Source organism: Ruditapes philippinarum, unplaced genomic scaffold (genome assembly GCF_026571515.1).
Source record: "Ruditapes philippinarum isolate M1 unplaced genomic scaffold, ASM2657151v2 ctg1544_1_1_1_1, whole genome shotgun sequence".
Taxonomy (NCBI): domain Eukaryota; kingdom Metazoa; phylum Mollusca; class Bivalvia; order Venerida; family Veneridae; genus Ruditapes; species Ruditapes philippinarum.
This window is the reverse complement of record NW_026866414.1, coordinates 330,112-352,572: the sequence shown is the minus strand read 5'-3', so window position 1 is coordinate 352,572 and position 22,461 is coordinate 330,112. Positions and strand designations below refer to the sequence as shown.

The following is a 22,461-nucleotide window of genomic DNA, read 5'->3' as shown; positions in this document are numbered from 1 at the left end:
CAATCAGAATGAAAAACTTTTCACTCAGTCAGTTGAAATAATACATTTTACTTTTGTTTTAGATTTAGATTTAATATTTACACATACTATTTGTAATGAGTGTTTATTTATGTATATTTATTTTCTTTCAGTTATATGGTTATTTTCTTACAAAAGTACTTCAGTGCCTTGCATAAATAGAGAAATAGAAATAAGATTTCGCCTTTTGTCAGTAAAACAATACAAAACAGCCAGCAAGAAAGCAAAGGAGTTTTTTTGTCTTCACTTCGTACACTGCTAATGAATTTCGTCATTATCTCTTTAATTATATTACTGGATTTCATTAGTTCTATGAAGCTGTGTGGGTTAACAATGTTTACAATAATTAGTTACATAAAGTATGAAAGCACATTGTAATCTCCTTTCGGTGCAAAATATTCAAAATGTGATACTTTATAGTGGTCATATTCGTCAGTTTTTTCTGTAATGACTGTAAAGCACATTATGTGAACATCAATAAGATATTTCATCCTAACCCGATTGTGAAATTGTATAAATATTGCATAAAATACAAATATGAAGCAAAATGAATGAAAACGCTTAGATTTAGATACTGGATTTCAAAAGATTATGTGAATGTTGACCTTTTAGTGAGTGTTTGTTTTCTTGCCAAATATGAACAGTTACCGAATGACCATTGAATGAATTGAATGTACATGTATATACGCACTTGATATAGAAGGAGAACATTTTTCATTTTGATTTAGAAATTATTCAATAATCTAAATATGGTTTGTACAATCTATTGACAAACTACTATTAATACTAAATTCATTAGGGGAATAGGGGAATACTATGGTTCCTGATTTGTCTCATGTCGTATTTTCTCCCTACAGGATGCCAGATGAAAACAACGAAAATACCACAGAGTAACCACAGAGCGCGAGCTTTTTTGTGTTAACGTCTGGCGCCCCACGAAACGCAAGACGAAAACATAAAAATACGACAAAATGATTACTTTGTTGTATTTTTTTCTGCCGCCCCGCGCAGCGTAAGACGAAAGCACGAAATTACGACAAAGTGATCACTTTGTCGGATTTCGTGTTTTTCTCCCGCGCCCTGCGGAGCGAAAATACGACATGACACAAATCAGTCATCATAGTATGCTAAGACTTAGCAGGTAGTTATCAGAAGGCTTTATGCATTATGGCAAAAAAGAACTAACACATGAGAACGGTCCTTTGTGAATAATCGCAAGGTGCAGGATTAAACAATGAAGAGCTACAAAATCACAAAGCACCGACTATACCCTCTTCTTTGTGGATAATAATAAGCTTCATTAAATTTTGCTCTACTTTGTTCCAACAAACAATTCGATGAAATGCGGTTGGCCAAGTTTACAATATACAATTTCATGCGTTTATTGTTGTTTTGTTTTGCTTTTTAAATCAGCGTTTGTTGTTATCACATTCCTTATCACAATATTGGTACTTGTTATAAAATAGTTCCTTTTTGATGTTTCAATCAAAAACATAGATCTTCATCTTTGTTTCAATACAATTTGGTCCTTAGGTATTAAAACATTAAAAAAATACATTCTTGTACAAATGAGCTAGTAATCGACTTCAACGCCGCTGCTTTAACAGCACAATTGAATATACACCAAATTAATTTCTAAACGTATATTTATTCTTTGTTTATTTGTGCATTTCATACATGTAAAAAGACTTCTGTTACATATTGTTGATCCATTATTTACATTTTACTGATACTTGATAAAATCGTATTTAAATTCAGAATATATGAACTTTTGCACTTCAGTCGAACTTGGTAACTGTTTCTTGGCATTAAAGATGTATTTTTCTCACTAGTGTTCGCCTTGCTTATCCCTTTAATGATCACTCTCTGAGTAGGTATATACTTTCGGACTTTGAGTGCTACGGAATGATATTTTATAATTATATATCGAGATGTCCTTCCGACCTACTTCTAAGCGGTAACATAAATTATTTGCTCGTTTCCAATGATTAACAAAAAGAAATATATGCGTAGATAGAAAAATGTTTTCCATTTGTAAGTAGTAATACAAGAATTGTTAAATTCGTAACAGTTTAATTTTTGTTGTTCTTTTCGCTGTTCTCTTTAAACGAAATAATATTCTTTACATATCTTCAAAACACACCTTTCGAACATTTTCGTTGATCATTAACCTATATTTTATACATTAGTGTACCGCATTCATCAATTCTAGATGCATTTGCAAGCGTGAATATCTTGAACAAAAACAGTTAAAAAATTTGATTTCTAGTGAAGCAGTGCCACGTAGGTGTGCTGTGAGTCATTAAAATAACAGTAAAAGAAGACGTTTTCTACAAAGGAAGGGCTAACATATCAATAATACAAAAGAATGCGTTTTACTTTGTGTATAGAGAAACAAAATGCTTCATTAAATAAAGAATTAATCCAGAAATATATAACAAACAGTTCTTTTGCAATACATGAGAATTTTAGTTCCTATGATAAATAAAGACATTGGCTTATTTACCTCCAATTTTCATCTTTGCAGCATGTAAATTGATAATGAATCTTACACAACTTGAGGCTGGACGACTCCATTTAAGAAGTTCAGAATAATAAGGGTCAAGTATATGGAATTATTAAACTTAATTCTTTCTTGGCGGGTGGTATGTTTGAAAAAAGTATATACCGAAATTTTTTATCTAAATGAAATTAAAGCTACTATTTTCTATTGATGGCGAAGTAAATACGTCTTTATGTTATCCTTAACTTTGATTTATATACAGTACCGTAACTCAACTTAGTGTTTGAATTTATTTTTTTATCAAATGAAATCGAAACAAGAATTAAATACCTCGTCAAAAGTTTACAATTAATTATACTTAGTCAAATACAAAAAGAAATCTACAGTAACCGTTAGAATATCAGAAATTGTGCTCACTATCTGGATATAATCTTAGTTCAGGGGTTATCTATAGCACATGCATGACTGTTAAATCATTACATTTTATAGTTGTAATATTTAATAAAGAGCGTAAATGCTCGTGCAATATCTTATCATTTTGTGTGAAGCAATATTCTTTTTTTGTATTCTAATAAAACTGCTATAAGTAAAACGCTCTTACATTATGTTTATATCCGGCATTTATTTTGTGATTGTGTGCATGCTATCTAATGCCATAATAAGATGTTTTGTTTCGATTTTGATCGAATCAATAAAACCACTTGTCATTATTTTATAGCAGTAAACCCTGTCATGAAAATTCATTCTTTATAAGGATAAAATTATATAGGAGTTTAAGAAATGGTTAATATATTCACAATACATGAGAACATTTTAATGCTTTATGCAAGTAAGTGTGTGACCTTATTTACAAGTCTAGCTGTTACTAATGGAGTAAGTGTTTCACATTTATCGTAAGAAGTCCGTCAGAAGTCACTTTTTATGATATTAAAAGACGTTTCCTATATTTAAACAAGTTTTAGATATTCATAAAAACGACTACAATCTTTTCTCTCATTTGATGACAAGCTACAATGCTAAATATGTTGTATATACTTTCGAGAGGATCACTATTGATGTAAATCTACAGCGGTAAAAATAGGTAAACAAAGGTATAGAAACATTTTTATGAGTGAATCACTATTATGTAGACTGTACAACGAATTGGTAATAGTTAGGGTATGTCAAAATTAATCATGACAACTATTTGTAACCATTTGCTTCTTTTTTCAATGTCATGCCTTTTGTCGTCAAATGGTTCTCCACACACACACACACTTATATACTTAAAAGTCTCTGATGTTTAATCAGGAAGGTATTATCATATACAATATTATTTTTACAAATGTGGGCAGCTAGTTAATTGGTTTCCATTAGCGGGTTTTAAATGCCATCAGTTAGTTGCTTCATGATTAATCATTGTATCTTTAAGTTGAGCCAGCATTTTTGTTTTGTTTAAAGTTTTATAAACAGCTTAATTTGTAGCTCAACTATGTAAACATGTACTTCCTTACTAAGAGTTTAACATATGTGTTTACTATGTCTTTTAAAAAGATGTTTCGTTTTTTATAGAAAAAGGTTTTTGATTAGCTGCTCATCAACCTTTGGATTTTACAAGTTTTGCACACAGATTTCGACAATAGTTAAACTCATGAAAATGATTAAATAAAGTCTTCAAATTTATTTTCAATTAATTCTTGTATTTTTTAACTTTGAGTACAGAAGAACGGTACTTTTATCTGCATTGTATCATAGTTTGGGGACATTTCTGTTGAAAATGTGTCAGAGTTATATCGTATACATATACAACTGGAGTGCATGTATTAGTTAACCGCACTCCAGAGCATGCCCATTGATTGGCTCATTTTTGCTGGGGTTTACTTATTGTGACGGCAGAGAAAGGTAAAGCGACAAAAATATCATATTCCGATGCTCTTTCATTGGTTCCTTTTTATCCGCGGTTTCATATTGTGACAACAGGGAACGTGTTTTTATGTTTACGATGCTCTTTCTATTACTTATACAATATTTCTAGAGATTATCATGTTGCGGTGACTGGTGACTGCATTTGCTCTAGCTTGTACTACTGGTTATGTAGTTCAATCAGAATACATAGTTCTTCACTGATGAAACAAGTTTTACTTTTTTCAAACATAACCGGATCAAAAACAAACAATACAGAATACGAGTATATTAGGTTTAATATTAACACATAATATTTGAATGTATATTAACGAATTATTTAACACAAAGACATGATCAAATCAATTCTCTTTCCGTTCTATGGCTTTTGTCTTACAAAATTCATCAGCCTCTGGTATAAATAGATAAATAGAAATAAGATTTCGCTTTTTTTCTCAGTAATACAATACAAAACAAAAAAGCCAGCGGTTTGTTTTCTCTTCACTTCGTACACTGCCAATGCATTTCGTCATTTTCTCCTTAAATATTTTATACGATTTCATTCTTTCTATGAAGTTGTGTGGGTTAACGATGTTAACAATAATTAGTTAGATAATTTTAAAAGCAGTTATTAATCATCACCTGCTAATAACACAAAACATAAACGATATAAGCACATTGTCATCTCTTTTTAGTGCAAACTATTCAATATGTAATACTTTATCATGGTCATATTCGCCAGCTTTTTCTATAAAGACGGCATAATCTCCCCACTATGTGATTATAGTTTTATAAACATCAATAAGTAAATTGTAAAACTGTATAAATATTGCAATAAATACAAATGTGAGGCAAATGTGAGGCAAAATGAATGAAAACACTTGGATTTAGATACTGTATTTTTTTTAATTTCCTATGAATGTTGACCTTTTAATGAGTGTTTGTTTCCTTGCCAAATGTGAACCATTTACTGAATAACCATTGAATGAATATATATGTACATGTTTAAACGAACTCAAGATAGATGCAGAACATTTTTCATTCTGATTTAGAAATATATCAATAATCTAAAGATGGGGGTGTGTACATTTGTCATTCTGATTTAGAAATTTATCAATAATCTAAAGATGTGGGTATGTACAATTGAGCTTGACAAACTATTATTTATACTACCAGTTATTCTTTAGTAATAGGGGGGCATTCTATGGTTCCTGATTTGTCTCATGTCGTTTTTTCTCCCTGCAAGGCACCAGACAAAAATAGACAATCGGACATAGTAACCACAGAACGAATGTTTATGTTTATGTTTATGTCTGACGCCCCGTGGAGAAAAAGGCAAAAACACGAAAATACAACAAAATGATTACTTTTTTGAATTTTCGCGTTTTTCTCCGGCGCCCTGCGACATGACTTAAATCAGTCACCATAATAATTAAACTCAGATTAAACAGGTAGATATCAGAAGGCTTTATCACCATGGCAAAAAAAATCTTTTTTGTGAATAATCGCAAAACAATTCTTAAAATTTTATCGGTGCCTGGTTAAACAATGAAAAAACTACAAAGACAAAAAGATCGACTATATTCTCTTCTTTGCGGATAACAATACGCTTAATTTAATTTTCTTTTACTTTGTTCCAACAAAAAATTCAATGAAATGCGGTTGGCCAAGTTTACAAAACATGATTTCATAAGTTTTTTTTTTCTTTTTAAATCTGGCACTTTTCGAAAAGTCCATTTTAACATACAGTATAGCTTTTGAATCTGTGTCATTATAGGTCTCAAGAGAGCTCTGATTGATTGGTTGATTGATTTATTCATTGATTAATTAATCATATAATATATCAGATATGTAAAAAATCTTCAATACAATGAAACTTTTAACAGTCCAATTATTTAAAATTGGAATAAAACCTTACAATACTGAATAAATGAAATTTATGAGAATTGGTATGCAGACAGATTTTTATTGCATTATGTCGTCTGCTGTAAATTTCAACGACATTTATATGATGTCTGATTCACAAATAAAATTAAAAAAATTTATCCAAAAAAATTCAAGTCTATACCATGATGTTTACGTATTTTCTTTGCAGACGACAAAAAACAAAATGTCAAATCGTAGTCATTTACTTCCTGGTAGGAATTTGTTCAACACTACCTACTTTTTATAACATATTAAAGGGACATCACTGTGATATTTGACGTAAAGGGACTGGAAATTTCTTTTCGAGATAAAAGTTCCATTTGATGTACGTAAAGGCTAATAATTTGTGTGCAAAATTACAGATCATCCTCTAATTCCGTTTTTCCAAAATAATTATTATAATTGTGAAAAATGTCCTTAAATCTATTAACTAAAATCGGGTCAAGAATAACACAAAAATACAATTTACAACTTATTTCTGAGTAAATTTTTAAATATCTTGTACATATATCTCTTTATATATTCTATATGGTCTTTGTAAGACATTCAAATATTATGGTTTAAGACTGTCGGACCTCAGTGGAGTTCCTTTAAGACATTGACAGAATATTATGATAAGTATATTTTCTAAGCCGCCTTATCAAGATGACACTTATTTTATTAGAATAGTCGCAATGTTATTTTAATCGTTGGTTTTGTCCAGGGATTATTTTGAATTTCGTTGTGCAAACTTGATGCTACTACGTACACGTACACCTTGTTTTTAATTCAATTACAACTCGTGCTGTATTCTATGTAGTTCAATAACAATTGCACTCCAGACATCGTTCGCTTTTTTCAAAGTCAATCGAGCCACTGACAGGTTTTTTTTTATCAAATTACGGTATCCGATAAAGTGTTTATTCAATTTGCTTGAAAGTCTGCGATATAAGTTAATTACAACTCCAGACTTGTTTCAAAACGCGGAAAAAGTAAGGATCAATTTTTTGTTTCTTTCATAATAATACAAATGCGTATCCTGCTTGATACTATTTTTTTATTTTCCAGGATGGTGTAGGCTGATTTTATTAAGCCGGTAATTACGGTTGTCATGAAACACTGATTTAGTTCAAGAACTTTTGAAATTCTGTCTTATCGACTATCAATATAACGTTGAATAAGTCTCGTGGCAATGGAAGATATTACGTCAAGATATTTCTTCAAGATAATTAAAGTATAAACAAGAAGTAAGTGTATAAGTTTAACTTTCTTTGCGTGAAAACGTCATATTAAACTCATCTTGAATAAACAATATTATTTTTTGCATATGTAATATTGTAAGAATGTTTGAAATTACACATTCATCAATTAGATACCGTGATTATTATTCCTCTAAATACAGCAATAACCCTTGTGCATGTATTGAAACGAGCAATGACCTTTGTATCCATGTATTCATCAAATTTAGGAACGTTTGCATTACTTTCGATTGTATACAGAACATTTCAAGATTTTTTTCTATTGTAACGATCCTACGAAGCATTTCTCAAATCTAGACAATAACACGAATAAAACAATATTGTATGAATGTTTGGGAATACTCATCGATTATAAAACATTTTACTTTTAACAAACTACAAAACATAAACCTTAACTTGTAAAAGATGGAAGTTCACCCGGCAGTAATAATACAAGATTCTTGTTACTTGCAAAAAGTTTGAATTATATTGTGTCTATATATGGATGTAATTAAACTTACGCCCTACGATAAGAAACATGTGTTTTTCACAGTTCCTAACTGTTTAACCTTGAGGAATTCATCATTTCTAAGATTTCACAAAAGAATAGACTGGTTTAGATAATACAGCTGAGACTGATACTGCTACAAATAAGTACCGAGTTTTCATCACACTCGAGCTAAAATGTTAAAATAAATATTGTTAAAACTTACTCAAATAAGACTTAAAAGTTAATGTTAGTTTAGATAGTTTTGTGAAGAGCATTACTGTGTCTTATCTATATGCAATATCCTTTGTAGATGTTTATCACATTTGTGTAAATCGATATCTTTTTATAAAAGGTAATTTAAAATACAATGAAAGGAGTTGTATTTTTTAATACATTATCTTTCTTCTACAGGTATCTATACACTGAATGTTATCTTGCGCCTTTAACGAGTAAATAGGTTTTGGGTAATCTTTTGACATGTGCACCTTACATCAGAATAAAGATGAGTAAAATATGTTATGCTTATATGTTTTGTAGGAATAGTAAAGTAAATTCAATATTACCAAAGGACTGTATTTATTTAATAGGAGGAAAGATGTATCTTAGTTTGTAGTGATAATGCGTTTATTTGGTTATCGTGTCTACTTCTCACAAGAGATCAGGACCATTTTTACTCAAATGACACAAGTACTGATTCGTTCCTGGAAACAGACTCCAGAATTGTTCCAATAAACATTAAGCTCTCATCTTAATCAAACATAAACAGGTTTATTAAAACTGAACCATACTGTATCTTCATTAATATATACTTATATCTGGAATACTTAAACATTAAAGAACCTGATCATAAGGTAAGACATATATTTATATCAACATTCGCGCTTTTGTTGAACCTCTTTGAACCTTGGAAAATTTAGCAAAAATTAATTTAATGAAGTCAAATGAGATCACTGTCTAAGCGACTTGATTACACACGGGAATTAAAATGAAATTACTGCCAAGTCAAAAAAAGAAGAACTTAATCAGTGAATAGCTTTAACGAAAGTCGTTACGTTAAATCATGAACAGCTAAATTGAGATACTATTGTTTTAAAGGTACTAAGTTACAGTCTTATTTGAAATCTATAATTTACAAAAGTAAGCAATCGGGTAATTGGTTTTGAAAGAAAAAAAGTTTATATCAGAATGGTAAATCATAAGAAAATTGAAACATACAAGTCTATCCTGTTGATGCAGAGAAAATATTAATCGAATATCTGTCAAATGTGATAACAAATCGAATGCATATAGATCACTTAATACTGATTATTCAAATAGAACTTTTATTAATTTACCAAAGACCTTTATAACTATATTATTCACACAATAAGTGTCATAAAAGAAATAAAAATTTGAAAAAGAAATTGTTTGAAATGTCAGTAAGTAATCACTTACTCTGCATTCAGAGCGAATGGAAAACAACTTTATATCGTTTAACGCTACATGCCTACTTGAAAGTAGATTGAATCGCCTGTCCAAGCGATGTCAATAATTGCCTCCAATGAGCAAACCTTTTCAAACAACATTTGTGTTCATATACGCATTATGAGACAATTGCTATAATTTTTTTATAGGACGCAACAGAGTGGTCAATGAATTACAAATGTGTTGCCAAACTGCACGAACATTGCACGTTAATAGCTAAGAAGAAATTTAGTTTTTTAATAGTTTATTGCATATATAGATATACATCAATTTATTAACATCAACAAAATAACACAATATACAAAAGGATTAGACCAAAAGTGGTTACAACATTATCGTGGGTCCTAAGAAGAAATATGGATTATCACTTATATGAGGCTTACTTAATATACTCTTTAAAGTTCGTCACACGTTATAATATCAAAGACTGAAGAAGGATGATCCCTTTGGAGCATATTGACTTTCATTTAAAAAATCGGGTTGTTCTTCAATAATCTAATTTATCTTTGAAACAATACAAATCTTTTCTTATTACATGTATTATTACATGTATTTGTTTGATCCCTAAAAAATTCACAGGTTTATTTGGCTGGAAAAGAAACTTTAAATATACGACGAATGTTAAAAATATTACTAAAATCTGGAAGAAGGATGATCCCTTGGTACCACATTAACTGTCATTTAAAGGAACAGGTTGTTCTTTAATAATCTAATATTTGAAAGTTTTTCTTATTATTTGTTTGATCCCAGAGAAATTATGCAGCTTTTGTTGGCTGGGAAAGAAACTTTTTTAGTATACAACGGATGTTAAAAATATTAGTTTAATATAAACACATGTTATGCTAAATAATGTTTCAAAATTTTATACAATAAGAAAATGATGATGTAACCGACAGCAATTTGAAATTTTCATTAAATCAAAAAATCACAGACGGGCTAATAAATAATTCAAAGACTGGAAAATTACAGATATGCAATGAAATAAAGCAGTGGGTCTTATTGATTGACAATTAAAGACTGATTTAATACATTTATTATGCACAGACAATTAGGTTAAGGTTTAGCGATCACATGGGTAAAAATCATATAAGATTTTCTTTCATCTTTCATTTTGCTTTTAAAAGATACTTTCCATCATTTTCAGGGTGTCTCATGAATCTTAAGTTAACCACAAATAAATGTGATTATGATATATAATGATTCAGTTCAATTTTCAGTATTTTTTTAGAAAATCGAATTTAAATTTGATTTAATTTAGACACACTGTATGAAAATCCGTAAAAATGTTCATTGCATTGTTTTTAAACAATCAATTGAGACTTGTTAAAAAAACAATATAGATTCTGAAAACTTAAAAAGTTTTACAAGTCAGTGATACGTTTATTGATTTCATTAAAAAAACAAAAGAAAATCCACCTCTTAATATTTCTAAAATGTATGTATAATATAAACCTATTGATAAAATCAATGACATACTTGTTCCAATAAATTCTAAATTCATTTGCATAAGCTCTTTGATCAGAAACATTTTAATCTTTTTTAATATTGAGCCAATATCTTTAAGTGTTCAAAAATGAAAGAAAAGTATACTCATAGGAAGGGGAAATTTATCAATTATATAAAAGTTATGTCTTTTTTTGTTTAACGAGTCAAAACATGCGCTCATTTAGAACAAAGGCGAATCACTTGGATAAAAAATCACAAGATCACAAGAAACCATTAAAATAGCTTGACAGTTTCCCATTGACATCTTCTGTATAAAGTCTTGTGCGATTAATGTTTCTAGAATTAATACCGTATGTAACCAGGTTCAGTCATATACTGACCCTAAAGGAATTTGAACTTTTGCAATGCCGGACAATAAACGCTATGTTAAAGACCTTTTGTATGTCATTAGTTTTGGTACACATTTATATTTGTTGTGCATATATACTTTTATTTACATTAAATTCAAGGTTTAGTTTATACATTAATTATTGCCAATTTTCCCTGACTTATTCCTGATGATTGTGACCACAGTATAGCGTTAATGCACATCTAAAGTTGATTCTGAAACTACACCAATAAAAGAATTGTGGTTAGCAGAGGCAATATATATGATTAATGAAGTGAAATAAGATAACATTGATGAAATATTCGTGTTTGTAGATCTATAGATTTTTATGTTGATATTTAGCTATTAGGATTTCTATACCCGCTTATGTAATGATGAACATTTCCAGTTAAGATCCTCCAGTCAAAAAGGGAAGGGAAACTGTGTATGAGACTGACATCCGTCGAACGCATGTTATTTTATTTTTTATTTACTTTTGTGTTTTCATATTTTGAAATCTAAACATGGACAAACCGTTTTCAACAAAATGTTGTTGATTCACCGTTTTACATGAAACATGCACATGACATCAGAATGGGGACATTTTCCATATATTGTAACAGAACCAAAATTATTTTGGCTCGACAATTATTTTTGGCCAATACGTACATTCGTCGTTACAAAACCCAGACTCTTTGCAATGATAATATCTCTGGAAGAAAACGTTTAGTCAAATTGTGTGTGTATATTATTACATTTGAATGAAAGTTTGAAATGTTTAGAAAGAAAAACGGTGTTAAAATGTCTGTTAAAGACATACTTTTATAGTTTTTATAAATTTTTATTTTTTATTTTTATCATTCTTTCTTGAATGTCTGACTTTATCGATATTAACAATGCTTTAGTTACAATTAATCGCACTTAAACCGGGGAGCTATACATGTATGTAAGAAGTTTTCCCGTATCAAGTTTTCCCGTATCAAATTTTGTTCAATAATGTTATGTTTTACATACGTTAAACTCCAACGAAAGGTATGATTTAAATATTATATCTCTGTCATAACAGACTGCTGATGGTAAATAATTATGTGGTTTTCTCTTAAACTGTCGAGTCGATAATAAAGTATTATCGCAAGATGTAAAATATAAGTGATATCAAATCATTTACAATTGCACTATAAGACCCTGTAATTTCTATGTTCTCAAAGACATGAAATCGTTTATGTGCTGGAAATAGATCATTGTTACAGCTATGAGGAATAGGGTAATGGAATGCCATCTATGTCTCCCTCAAAGATATCAATTTGTTGGAGAACTAACGCTTAGTATTTTTACATTTGTATCAACAAGATCCTTGATTTTGATTTTTAAAGGCTAATTGAAAGAATGAAAAGAAAAATTTTACATTTGTTAATCTTTGATTACAAATTTTGCTTCGAATATGATTAATATATTTATCTTGCTAGGTGTTATCATTGGTGTTACATATGCACTAGCTTTATACATATGATATGCGTTTCATGACAAGTCCTCAGTGTATCCAAAGTCCTAAGACTTATGACCAACTATAGGACTAACTTAAGACCGTTTTGATAAATATTTTTATCTTAAGTCAAAGACTTATACTTTGTTAACAATCATTCTCCCGAGAAAAGTTAAAAAAAACTACAAAGTCATATGCTTTAATCAGTAATGTGTTAATGTTCACCTGCATTGCTTTCCAGAAATTAAAGAAGTCTTAACATAGGAATTGTAAGTTTCAACGTTTTCTTGTCTCAATTTTGATCTTCATACTGATTTTAAGCCAAAAGAATTTCTATGATACGAAATCATGGTATCAATTTTTTTCAACGGTTTTGTCGTACATAAATGTCCGTATCTGATAGTTCAGTTATATATTGTATACGTCAAATTTGTCCTTATATTGTATAACGTTTTAACATTCATATTTTATGACTGGATTGTTTAAATTATTTCTAACCACATTAGTTAATAATTTGCAAAATTGTATCACTTCTCTTTAAACAGTCTCTGTTCAACATTTGGTCATAAATAGACCTCAAAATACTCTACCTTATTAAATACTAAATACTTATATTACTAGATATTTGTGCTAAGATGTTTCAGATAAGTGTAATTGGAAGCCACGAAATGTTTGACGACATAATTAAAATGTGCGTTAAATATCCAGACTATTGAATACAGAAACAGAAGATATAGAAATTATCAAAAATACATCTGAATATATTATTGATTATTCTATGCACGTACACGGAGTCATACCATATTATCATTGAAACATGCTTAAACTTGATTACAGGAAAACCTACAATCAAATGTGAGATATTTACTGCTCTATAGTATTATAAATCTAGATTCTTTAGAAAAATTATGATCATGTGCCTTACCTTAGGGAAATCAAAGCTTTGATAACGAACAAAAATGAACAATATCAACAGAATAAAATTAAAATAATATTTAATTATGATCTAAAAATTCACGCTCTAGAATTTGTTAAACAGATCGACAACAGAGTTCTAAATACGTTATCAACAGAAAATATTGTGAGATTGGAATAAAAAAAGAAATTCCTGTTAAAAATTTTGAACAAAATTTAAACTTACGGGGGTTTATTAAGGGAAAAATTTCCCAAAACAAATTCAATTTAATTTGGTTATCAAAAAAAAAGAATTATCTTTTCAACCTAAATTTTTTTCCCTGGGAAAATAATTTTTCCCAATACTTTTAAAAAATCCTTAAAAGCCCTGTTTATGTTACCATTTTTGCCCTCTTAAAAGGGGCGGTAGCGAATGTTTTTCCTTCCAACAACGTATGATTTTGCCCAAAAAAGAATAAGACAAAGGTTCTTAAAAATTTTTTCCTTTCCCCCTTAAACCCAAATTTTGTTTAAAAAATTTTAAACTTTCCCTTTGTTCTTGTTTTCCCTTAAAACCATTTTTATCCCTTTTAAATTTTAATAAAACAAAATTTTAATTTTTTTGTGCAAAATCTTTTTTTAAAAAACTTTTCTACCCAAGAAACCCTTAAAAACAAAAAATCCCAAAAAAATAAAAAATTTACGTTTTTTTAATTAAAATTTCCCTTGGGAATTTTTAATTTTTTAAAAAAAATTTAAAAAATTTTTAAATTTAGGGAAAAAAAACCTTTTTAAACTAAATATTTTTTGCCGGGGGGGTTCACATAAAAAAAAATTTGGTATTAACCATTGGGAAAAATAATGTTTTGTCTTTTGAAATTTAAATTTTTTTCTTCTTTTTTTCAAAAACCTTAACGTTTTTCCAATTAAAAATTAATATTTAAACATAAAAAAAAGGGTTTTTAAAAAAAAGGGGAAAACATTTTCAAAAAATTATTTTTAAACAATTGAAAAAATAAAAAAAAGTGAAACCAGAAGAAATAAAAAACAAAAAAAAACCCAAAAAAAAATATAAAAACCCCTTTTTTTAAAATTTTATTTGGGGGGTTTTTGGTAAAAAAACCCAATTTTGCTTTTTGTCTTTGGAAATTTAATTTTTAATCCTTTTTTGGAAATTTAAATTTTTTCAAAGGGGTAAAATTTTAAAATTTTGGGTGGAAATTAAATTTAATTTTATATTAAAAATTGCCCAAAAAAACCGCAATTTTGTTTTAAAATTATTTTGTTGCTTTTGTTTTTGGGAAGGCCCCCCCCTTGTTTAAAGGCAAAAAAAAGTTTTTTAAAGGCCAAAAGAAATTTTAGGTTAGGGGTAAGTTTTAAAAAATTGATTTTAAGGGAAAATTTGAATAAAGGGTTTAAATTGCCCCTTTGAATTATCATATTTTGGATAAATAAAAAGGTAAAAAAAAAAAATTTAATAAATTTCCTTTGGGGGACCCCTAGGAACTTTTTAAAAATAACTTTTTTAAAAAATTAATTGTTTTTTAAAAATTTAAAAAAATTTCCCCTTTCAAGTTAAAAAATGGAACATGTTTTTTTTTTAAAAAAAATTTTTAAAACTTTGCCAATTGCAAAAAAACAAAACTAAGAAAATAATTAAGGGGGAAATTTGGTTTTAAATTTGGGGAATTCCTTCAAGATTTTTCAAACGAATTTTTTAAAAGAATTTAAAAATTTGGGGTGGGTTTACAAAATTAAAGTGGCAAAAAATGGGTTTTTTTTGTTAAAAAAAAACTTTTTTTATGATTTAAGTTGGTTTTTTTTGGGTTTAAAAATTTTTTGGGTTTTTGTTTTTTTTTTTAAATTTGTTTATTTTAAGGAAAAGGGAAAACCTTAAAAAAACTATTTTTTGGCCCAATAATATTCCCGTACCGAATATTAAATTTTTTTGTTCCCCAAATTTTAAAATGGAAAAAACCTGAAAGGAAAGCGGCCATTTTAAAAAGGGTTTTTAAAAGGCTGTCGGGTTGCTTTTCCCAAACCCTTTGTTGGTTTTGTCTGAAAGGTAAAAAAAAAATCATTAAACTGTTTAGTGATTTAAAAAAACAATTTTGTTTTTTGGCCCAAAAATTTTTGTTTTTGAACTGTTTTAAAAAAATAATTTTAAAAATTTTAAAGTTTTTTAAATTTACAAAAAAATTTAAAAAATAGCCCAAGTAAATTCTTTAACCCAAACCCCCAATAAAAGCTTTTCAAATAATTTTTTCCCGAAAATTTTAAAATTAGGGACAATATCAAAAAATTTTTTAAAAACTAATCTTTTTTCAGGGGGAACCTTTGTTTGTTTTGGAAGTTTTTAAACTATGAAATATGTTTTTTTTCAAATGAAAATCTTAAAACGGATATTTAAAATTTTATCCCATTAAAAGAGTTTTAATTATAAAATTGGGCAAAAGGGGCCTCAAAATAAATTTTTTAAAAATTTTGGGGTAAAAAAGGAAAATTTAACCAAATTTTTTAAAAATTGAAATTTTTAAAAGGGGGTTTTTTCCCTTTTTTTCGGGTCAAACCCTTTTATTTTGGTTTTTCTGAACGGGTCTAAAATTTTTAAACCCTGAATTTTAAAATAGGTGGCGTAGAATTTTTAATAAACAATTTCCTGTTTTGGTTTTCTCTTTTGTTTTCGTCTGAAGCTTTTAGAAACGTATATTTTTTTTACCTTTTTTATAATAACAAAAAATCCAAAAATTTAATTTTCTTGTTTACTATGCCAAAAGGAAATGATTTGTCGTTTTTTGCCGGCCCCTTTTGGGGGTCGCCTTTGGTGTGCCCGAAAATTTTTGCTTTTTCCCCCCAAAAATAATTTTAAATTTGGAAGCTTTTTCCCCTTTTTAAAAATTTTCAAAAATTTTTTTCCCAGAGAACTTTTTTTGGGGCCCAAAGAAAATTAAAATTTTCAAAACATATAAGACGGGTTTTAGTTTCTAAAACACCTAAATTCTAAATTTTTAAATTTCCCGGGGGAAAAATTTAAAGGGGTATTTTTCCCCTTTCCAATTTTAAAAAACAAAAAATTTTTTTAAAAAGAATTTGAACAAAATTTTGGAAATCCAAATTTTATTGAAATTTTTTTTAAAAAAGGGGGAAAATTGGCCCCCCCCGGGGCCGGTTTTCCCAATAAAGGAAAATAAAAATTTTTTTAAAGAAAAAGGTTTTTAAATATTTTAAAAAGAAGGGTTTTTTTGTAGCAAAAAAAAGTTTTTCCTGTCCCCCCCAAACATTTTTGTATATTTTGAAAAAAAAATTTTTTTCCCCAAAAAAATTTTAACAAAGGTTTTTTTTTTAAAAAACAAAATCAAAGGTTCAAAATTTTTTCAAAAAAAGGGGGGGGGGAAAGGTCCGGGGGGAAATTTTTTACCAATTTTTGAAAAAATTAAAAATTTTTTTAAAAAAGGGGGCTGTCACTTGGTGGTAGCCCCCAAAACGTTATATTTGGGTTTTTATTCAATCTTCTTTTTATGAATGAACTTTAAAAAATAACAAAATGGGGTTATTAATGGGGCTCCCCCTCTTTTTAAATAATTATAAATTTAATTAGTTTTATTGAAGCCGCAAACAGTTTAATGACATTATAATGTGGCCATAAAATAGCAGGACAAATTGAACATAAAACGAGGCAGATATAGAATCATTAATAATAATTATCGTTCATACACAATATATTTTATTCTTTCTTCCCTAGGCACGTACAACACTTGGTTATAATACTGCTACCCGACACGTTTTACATTCCCTATTTCTCCAATTAGGTTTCAAGTACTGACCAAAAATTAACAGATTACTAGTTAATGTTTTAGCGCATTTGGGGTTAAAGGTGGCTGACAAATTTCCAGTGCACATGTAAGGGCTAATATTCAATTTTTCTGTTTTTTTTTGTTAATTTTTGAATTTTATTAAATATATGTTATTCTTTTTTTTAAAGATGAAATTTAATTGGGAATCGTTTTGTTTTGATAAAATTGTACCATAAGTTATGTATATATATTAAAACTGAACGCTATTGAAATGTTAACAAAAATTAGGTCCGACAATATCCAAAGATATAAAGAGTTATAAAAAGTGTCGGGTAAGCAAGTGAATTTATAACCATATTCACATTGTCTTTTAAATAGGGAAACAATTTACCTTGTCTTTATTAATGGGTAACATATTTATATTGTCTTTATAAAATGGGTAACCCTTATTTACATTATCTGTATAAATGGGGAAACATATTTACATTATCTGTATAAATGGGTAAATCTTTAACATTATTATTTTAAATGGGTAACATAATTAAGACATTATCTGTATAAATGGGTAACAATTTACTTTATCTGTATATATTTGGTAACATATTTACATTGTCTTTATAAATGGGTAAATATTAACGATTTATCGATAAATGAATTTGAACATATTTACATACCTGTATAAATGGGGTAACCCACATTTACATTATCTGTATAAAATGGGAACATATTTACATTGGGTCGTTATGAATCCGTTCATATTCACATTAAATTTTAAAATGGGTAACAATTTACATTATCTGTAAATGGGTGTAACATATTTTACGTTATCTGATAAATGGGTAACATATTTTACAATTTGCCTTTAAATAAATTTCGGGGTCACACATTATTTCATTGTTTTTTTAAAAATTGGATAACACTTAATTTTGAAAAAACCAAAATATTTTAAAACTACTTTTATTACGATGATATCATGTTCATTTACCATTCTGAAATCAAAGTGCTTTGAAAATAAAACAAGGCCCTGATACTACCATTAAAAATTGAAATCAAAAACCATTTATATTATGACCCAAAAACGTAGCTAAAAGCAATTCCCCATAAAAATGTTAAATCTGCAAACGTTTTCCAGAAGAAAATTTTGTTATAGGGTAAGGAAAATAAGAGTTATAAATTTATTTATTTGGCCATTTTTAACGAATTTTCAGGAATAATTATACAATTTTTTTGGCAAAAAGCAAAAATGTACGAAATATTATAAAGATCAGAATTTAAGAATTTCATAAAATGTGGGAAAAAGGAATAAAAAAGATCCTTGAACAAAAGGTTTTAATTTTTTTAAAAAAAACAGCTTCACACATTATTAGTATTATAAACATGCTAAAACATATATAAATTTGAAATAAAAAGTATAAAATAAAAATATGGCAAGAAGATTCGTCCGGTACAAATTTCAACCTAACGGATTTTAAGCAGCCGATTTTATATGTAATATCAATATTTGAAGTCAACTTGAGAAGTGATAATGCCATTTAAAGTATTTAAAACCGTAAATCTAATAATTGGTACTAAAAAAAGTACCAGGAAAGATACCCAATTACGACCCGCAAGAAAAGAAATAGAATTGACTTGAACTTTTTGAACCCTTCATTGATTCATTTGAAAATACTTTTTTGTAACAAAGACGTCTGTTATTGTAAAAAGTCCAATTCAATACCAGTCTTGCAATTAATACGCGTCTCAAAGTCCATTGAAAATTGACCTTCGTCTTTTTCTTTTTGCATTATCATTTACAAAGTAAAATGTAAGCTGTTATTGTCTCTTATTGGCGTTTACATTATATGAATATGAGTTAAGTTTCCAAAATGTTATTGGAAATTAAACTTCTTTTTTTCCACCATAAGATTTTACATCTGAGAAAATGATTAATTTTAAAAAAGATAAACCATCCAAAAGTAATTTTCAATTTAATAATTAAAAGACCACCCATTTGTGATTTTCGACAAATTTTTAAAACACTTGTCATAAAAGAATTGTGTAGATTTTCTTTTAAACTTCACCCAGTTTTTTTTTTGGGGGGGGGTTTTTTTTTTTCCCCCTAAAAAAATTTTTTTTTTTAAACATAGGAAAATATATGTTTAGGCAAAAGGCCAAAATCTGAGTTTCTGTTCCGCATAATTAAACTCAAAAAAAAATAAGTAAGATTTACAACATTTCAACATATTAATTAAAACGGAATAAATACGAAATTATGCTAAACGTTTAAAAAAAGACACAAAGAAAACAACAACTTAACATGTGAAATATGACATGTATAGTATAATAAACCAACATATAAAAATAAATGATGTGACCGTGAATATTGCAAACCCTGTTTTATACCCATCAAGGTTTAACTAGTAAAATTTCATTTGATACAAATCATTTGCTGGTGGGGTTAACATTTTAATCCTGTTCTATGTCGCTGGAATCTTATCCTTTAAAAAAAAAACCATGCTGTAAATTATTTTTATGGATAGATCTTTATTTATATAACTTTAAGAATGCTTGCGTAGTTAAGGCGTTACTTAGATTGGGTGAAAAAAAGGTAAAAATGTAAATTTATCAAACACATTTTTTTTCACACATAGAATGTCAGTAATGATTTTACAAAGTATGGCCTTAGGCTTAGTCATGAGGGACCCAGGATATTACCTAAACTCTAGGCATTTGTACAATGTAAATATATCTTGGAAACATCACATTCTTTCATTTTATCGACAGGGCTTTATATATATTACTTCACAGCATGTTTGCATGTCAGTTTTCTCTCTCATTTATCTTTCATCTACATTTTGTGTTATTTATGAGTATAGCATATAACAATGCATAAGGATTTACATGACGAAAGGTAATTTAAACCTATAATTTTCTTGGGCTTATCTTTTGTGTACGATATTATCTAGAACTAAGTAGCAAATGATTACTATTTACCCTCACTTTTTGTAATGTTAATTTCCCCATCGGCCAAATGGGAAATATACTCTATGTTGATGAAAATATACGAAGTAAAATCCTCACCGCTGTGGGTTTTCGAATCCCGACAGGGACTTTGGATTCTTTCATGTGAGGAAAGCTATACAGCTAGCTTACGAAACGTCGGTGGTTCTACTCAGGTGCCAGTTCGTGCTGAAATAACTGCACGAAAGGGCACCTGAGGTCTTCCTGCACCAGTAAAGCTGGAACGTCGCGATATGAAACCTATTACTGGGTGGTCGATGTGACGTAAAACCCAAAACAAACAAACGAAGTAAAAATACCAAGTTACTAAAAAATTCTGTACTGATGCAAAGATAACAATAATATGTAGCAGTAAAATTCTGGTCACATGGTCTATTTTCTGAAAGAAACAATGGCCGTCATTTTTTTTTAAATCATCCTCTATTTTTTTTCGGGGTCCACTACAAACCGTTATGACCAGAGTGACTATGAAATCCAAAGAATTCAATTCTTTGTAACCATGTAACCAATAGTGCTTTTTTCGCGTCTTATATAACTTTTGGTTGAAACATCCGTTTTCATCGGAAGTTATTGCATGTGAATATATGTCAAAATTAAGCGAGAAGACGATTTGATGCAACAAAGTATTATTTAATGAATTTTAACAGTAAAAAACATGAAACTTGTGGTTGACAGATCTTTAGCAATAGAATGCTGTAGGATATTGTAATTCCACATTGTCAAAAATCATTTTTCCGGTGATGGATAGAATATAAAAAAGATGGTGAAGACTTTTCTGGATAGAATAAGATTTTGCAGATCATAACAGAAAAGATAGGTTTCTGTTTTGATTTCTAAATGAAACACAGCTTATTCTATGTTTTTCATGACTGGTAGATATCATCATTATTTTTCTAAAAGAATAAATAATATATAATTATACGTATCTTCTACGAAAAAGTCTTTATGAGGGATATTATTTACTGTTACTCACAAAACCTATGTGTTATATATTTTATTATCCCGAATATATACTGCGATGATCTGAAAATTTCAACTCAATCTAATTGTAACAAAATTGAACTAACAATCATAACAACAACCCAACTTTCCTTACTTTGCACGTTGTAAGTGTACTTAAGAAGTTAGTTTCCCTTTTATTTTTAAGCAAATGGTGAAATATACCAGTCATAAAATACAATAAGCTGTGTTACATTTAGAAAAAAACACAAACCCATTTATATACGGTTTTTGATATGTGAAATATGATTGTAACTGTATCCAGAATATTCTTCACATTTTCACGTTGTTTTTTTTTACTGTACATTTACATCTGTCCACCAAACCTATCGTGTTTTACTGATTAAATTCTTTGTTGCATGCTTTAAATCGTCTGTTTGTTCCATTTTAACACATAATTAATCCCATGCAAATAAATTCAAATAACTTCCGAAGAAAAAACGGATGTTTACTTTTTTACTATTCAACCAAAAGATAAGACGTGAAAAGCACTCTAGTTGGCAAAGAACTAAGTTTTTCGGGTTTTCATAGTCACTCTGGTGATTTCCTCTTTGTAGTAAACATTGGAAAATGAGAGGCAGAATTGAGCAAAAAAAATGGAGGCTATTTCATTCCTTTTTTTATAAAATAAACCTCGTGATCAGATTTTATGCTGTTCAAAAATTATTGTTACCCTATGTTATAGTACAAATTCCTTAGTCACGAAATATGCCTAATTTTTCACAAATGTTTAAGTAAAAATGTAATTCAAAGAATTTTTTTTTCAAAATTTTAGGTTTTTTAAAATTTTTCCCGGGTTTTTTAAACATTTTTGAAATTCCCCAAGGAAAATTTTGGAAAAAAACCAATTGTTAAAAAAAATTGAAAATTTTATTTAAAAAAAAATTCTTTTTTGGGTTATTTTTTGGTATCCTCCAAAAATTTCTTTAAAAACCAAAAAAAAAAAAAACAAACCAATTTACTAATTAAAATTTTTTTA

At 28.6% G+C, this 22,461-nt stretch overlaps 1 protein-coding gene across 1 annotated transcript in view; it reads left to right on the top strand.

Moving 5' to 3' along the window:
• The first annotated feature begins 7,379 nt into the window (after positions 1–7,379).
• LOC132732411 (muscarinic acetylcholine receptor M1-like) overlaps positions 7,380–22,461 on the top strand; it is a 60,008-nt gene continuing 44,926 nt past the window's right edge. Inside the window, exon 1 of the mRNA XM_060718828.1 lies at positions 7,380–7,554. The gene's annotated coding sequence lies outside the window, so the exon portion shown is untranslated. The remainder of the gene's footprint in view (positions 7,555–22,461) is intronic.